The sequence below is a fragment of the Rhinolophus ferrumequinum genome, chromosome 9 (assembly GCF_004115265.2).
Source record: "Rhinolophus ferrumequinum isolate MPI-CBG mRhiFer1 chromosome 9, mRhiFer1_v1.p, whole genome shotgun sequence".
Classification (NCBI taxonomy): domain Eukaryota; kingdom Metazoa; phylum Chordata; class Mammalia; order Chiroptera; family Rhinolophidae; genus Rhinolophus; species Rhinolophus ferrumequinum.
Window position 1 is genome coordinate 11452981 of NC_046292.1, and position 5155 is coordinate 11458135.

The window sequence follows — 5155 nt, forward strand, 5'->3', positions numbered from 1 at the left end:
GCGAGCGCGCGGCGGGGCGGGAGGCACGGGGTCCGGGGCGCGCGCGCCCCCTGCCGGCCGGCGGACCCCGCGGCTGCCGGGCGCCGCGGGGCCCGCGCCCGCGGGGCAGCCCTGCCCACTGGAGCCTGAGCTGGGCGCCACGCTGCCAGACTTCACTTCCCCGATCCTGCGCGTTTCAAAGGCCGCGCAGCTCGCCTTTGCCCTTTTACGCAGCGCGTCCTGCGCGTCACAGATTTCTTTGGGGTTTAGAATGTTAGATTGTTTTTCCCGGACGCGTCTAGACAGGTCACCTGAGGACATTCGCTGGAAAATAGTTACTTTGCTCACGCCTCCGCCAACAAGGGACTTGCCCTAATTGAGTGATTGGAATGAAACACGAATACAATTTGAATAATTTTCTCCTGTGCAGAGAAAAGCTGGGGTTTTTTTTTTGTTTGTTTATTTGGGGGTTTTTGGCCTATGGATGTGCCCCCAGTATGTAGCAAGGTGCTGTTACCGTATATGGTAGGGTTACATGAAGGTTTGCTATATTAGTGAATTAATTAGAAATTAACATGGAGACCAACGATGCACTGAAAGCTAGTTTTGATGGAAATTTTTCATCTTTTGACAAATATTTACTGAGAAAAAGGGACACCAAGAAGAATCCTAGTAAACAAGCCTTGATAAGTTTCCCCCAGTCTATACACTTTTCTCCTACTCCTTAATCTGTCCTAGTCTTCCATAACTGTCCACTCTTTGGCAGAAAAACACACAGGTCTGTTTCTTTGGGTCTTCATTTCCTTATGAAGGCTCCTGTGTCACATAACAAAATAAATTTGTATCCTTTTCTCCTGTTAATCTGTCTTTATCAGTATAATTTTAAGACCCAGCTAGACACCCTAAGAGGGTCTAGGAAAGCTTTTTCCTCCCCTACGTAATCACTGCAAAGTGACACGTGTGTAGGAGCATCATGGCAAGGGAATTAGTTCATCCTACTCCGGGGTCAGGGAAGGCATCCCTGTGGAACTTTAAGCTGAGTGACTTATAGGACGCATAAAACTCCCCAGATGAACAGGGGTACGAAGACTATTCCAGGGCCACTGGAGGGAATGGTACACATAGAGTCCAGGGATCTGGAGAGACATGCCTCCTGGGAGGAAAGGTGTCCTGTGGGAATGGAGCTGAAGAAGTAAGCAAGGGCTAGCTCATGGAGAACCTAGTCAGCCACATTAAAGATTAATATTTTTACTAGAAGAACTTGTTGGCTTCTCCAGGGAGGGGGACAAGCTTCTGGTCTCCCTCCTATGTTATGATCGCAATAGCAATTGGTCTCCTACCAAATGATTTACCTGCTTCCTTTTTTTCTTAGGCATTCTACACAAAGAAATTGCCTTCTTTAAGCAACTTCCTGGGGATGGGAAGAGTTCTAGGATTTTTGCAATTCATTCATTCATTCATTCATTCCTTAATCATTATAGCAAGAAGCAGGATTGAGGAGGAAACAAATGTCTGAAGGAAGACAGAGAAACCAGGAGGTCCAAATCTAAGATACTTGACTAAAGTGAGAAGTCTGCGTGTCCAGTGAGCCAAGAGCACTTAGATTTGGAAATGGGGAATCAACTGGTACAGAGATATTCAGAAAGGTCAAGACTGGAAGTAGAAGCACCCTTTAAAAGCCTGTTCTTAATAGACCTGCATTTAAAAAGATTTAGGAGGTTAAAGCTTGATGCTTTGATATAAAACACAAGTAGAACCAACCAGAAAAGAATTTTGCCTAACTATGCCATCAAGTCCCCTTCAGGAAATGGCGTGCTGATGCTTGTCGGGCCACGGTGACTGGTTGGGTGTTTATCCTCCAAAACGCCCTGTGTGGCCAATTAGGAACCATACTGACAGTACCTTTAGATTTCAGCCAGCGAGTTTCCTTTTTGTCTCCCTTCCCATTATAAACCTTTTAGCTAGCGCAAAAGACACATGCGTCAGAAACACTGATGCAATGAGACGCTAATATCAGGTTGCATCATCTGATCCTAGGTGTGGTGCTCCTGAAACTGGTTTTTCTTGAGGTTGTGCGGCAGTAGAAAAGCACTTTGGGGATAATACCCAAGAACTGGCCCTACTTGTCAGATGGCAAAAGTGATTTTTGCAACTCCATGCCTCAACTCTGCACCACTATTCTAGGGAAAGCCAGAGTGGCTTCCTGGCTGAAATAGGTGCGCTGCAGACATTCATCAGTTAGGTCACTTATGCAACAAATGTTGCCTGGGGAGGATCACCTACCAGGCAAGCTGGAAACGACACTTCCTCCTCCAAAACGTGCTCTGCACTGTATCTCACTTTAATGGAGCAACTTCTCTGGGGACACACCAGTTTGGTACAAAAACAGAAGAGGAGGAGAGAAAGAAGGTGGTTGAGATTTCTCAGACACTAACTAGGCAGCTGCCACTCTATGCACAGAACTGTGGAAATGTGGGTTCCAATGGCCAGCCGGCCATCACCGGGACCCGCAGCAGGCTATATGGCCTCTTCTGGTGCTCAGCAAAGTCATATATCAAGATAGTTTAGGCTACTTGTAAGGTCCCTCCCAGAACTGGAATGCTATGCAACTTGGCCACAGAAAGCTACACCTCCAATTGGAAGATTAATTTTCTGGTCCAGTGTCTAAAAAATGATCACTGGTCACGGGAATGATGTTCCTGACCAATGGAAAATTGGTCCTCATGATCTGTTTATTTGTACGGTTGAGTTAGAATAAGATGCTACAACTTAGATCTTCACTGTCCGACATGGTACCACTAGCCATATGTGGCTGCTGCGCACTGGAAATGTGGCTGGTGCCCATTGAGATGTGCTGCAAATGTACTTACACTGGATTTTGAAGTCTCAGTACAATAAAAAAAATGAAATATCTCATTAATAATTTGATTATCTTGATCACATGTTGAAATAATATTTTTGACATATTAGGTTAATGTAGTATTAAAATGAATATCACCTGCTTCTTTTTACTCTTTTCAGTGCATCTACCACAAAATTTGAAATTACATATTTAAAATTCTGTGGTTCACATTTTATTTCTGTGGAACAGCACTACCTTTGAGAGCTTAGCTGGAAAACCAGGAATTTGCTCTGGATCCAACACTTTCTGCCTTTGTTTTTTAGTTTCTCCAATCTGTTAAATGGCAAGATAGAGTTTGGGCTAAATTTCTCTTGGGGCTACCTCTGCATTTAATATTCCCCAATTCTGAGAACAGTAGTAGGTGGGGAATCCTTGTTATAGTGCTTGGAAAGATGTTTGGGAGAGGGAGATTATATAACCCTATTTCTGCCCATGAGTCATCAACTTTTAGAATCCAAAGTATCTTTAAATATTATTGTTGGACCTTAAGCCACCCTGTCTGAAAGCCCCTCCTGGGCTCATGGTTTTTCCGGTAAGTACCCAGGGCCACCTGACATGTAGTAAGCTGTCAGTATATATGTTTGTTGACCTATATACTATCCAGATGGAGAATTAAAGCCCAGAGAGGCTCTGAGCCCACCTAAGGCCACACAGCTGGCTGGTAGGAAAGCCAGGAAGAACACAGGCCCGTTCGAGAAATCCCTGGTGTGGTCCCCGGAAGCTGCATCATTTGGGTATTTGTTAGAAACACAGAATCGCAGGCTGGCCCAGATCTACTGATCCTGAAGCTGCATTTTTACTAAGATCTCCCGAGGTGATTTTTATGACTCTTACAGGATGAGAAGTGCTACTCGAAGTCATACCACTTTTCTCAAGGGAAGCCTCACTGTGCCCTGGGGAAGCTCTTCATAGTCTAGTTCCAGGGTGCGGAGGTATAGGATACCAGACACCAAGACTCACATGCTGGCTAATGAAGACTAAAACAAAAGAAAATTCACCAAGTATTTTCTGAACCCAATACTTGGAACCAATGCACCTGCTTCTCTCCCTGAGGGTTTGAAGGCTTATACTTTTTTCAGCCCATTCACTTGCACCTCAAGGAACAAGCAACCCCTTTACAATTTCGCCCCACCCGCTCTGGTCCCTCTATTCCTATTTTAACACAAGAGAGTCCAGGAGAAATTTGAAATGAAAACAGACACACCTTGGGAGTTAAATCTAATTTTTCAGACCCAGGAAAAACAGGATCGAAATCAATTTCATCAACGTCTGTGTATTAGTTTGTAACCAACCATCAGTCCCTCCCAGTTCTACAGGGTATCTGCATTCATGTTGTGCTCCTGGCCTATGACAGAACCACAGTTTGTAGAATTGGTCTCTGATCAATAGCTCTCCCGTCATTTTTTAAGACTGTCCCTCATCTAGGTTTGCACAGAAAAGCCATATATGATTCCATTTTTCCCTGGCAGTCGGCCGTGTGGCTATATGGTTTTGAGACTAGAGAAAGAGACAGAAGGACAAATTGCAGACCTTACAGGTGTTTGCTCAGCATTGATTACGTAATGGAGTGGAGAAGCCAGGCGACTTTCCAGTGAGGTTAAGAAACAGAGTTTGAATGGACAAGAAAAACCAAGAGTTTGGGCTCAGCGGCAGAACTGGGTAATTTGGATCGTTAATGACAAAGCAAGAAGGAGGATAGCCTGTTTAATGTATCAGATGGCCCTGGTGGCTGGGAACCTTTGCGTTTCAGGTCACGACACGTCATACAAACCTATGACAACCCTTTGGAAAATGGACAAACCAAACCAGTGTGAACCCCCACAATGCCAAATACCTGGGCTGTCTGACTTTCACCTTCACTAAATGGACTGAGTCAGCCAGATGAAGGAAAGGAGTTCTTTAAAAGAACACAGAAGTTCTGGTGTTTATTGAGCACTTACTGTGTGCCAGACATTGGTCCATGCTTTCTACGTAAAAAAGCCTATTTAATCTTTATCACATCCATACACATAAATACTGTTGTTGGTCCCTGCCATAGGCCACTAGGGCTGCCATAACAAAGTACCACAGACTGGGGGGCTTAAAGAACAGACATTTATTCTCTCTCATTCTGGAGGCTGAAGTCTGAGATCAAGGTGTCAGCAGGGTTGTTTCTTCTGAGGCCTCTTTCCTTGGCTTGTAGATGCCATCTTCTCCCTGTGTAGTCACATGTTTTTCCTTTTGTACGTGCCTGTGTCCTAATCTCCTCTTCTTATTAGGACACTAGTCACATTG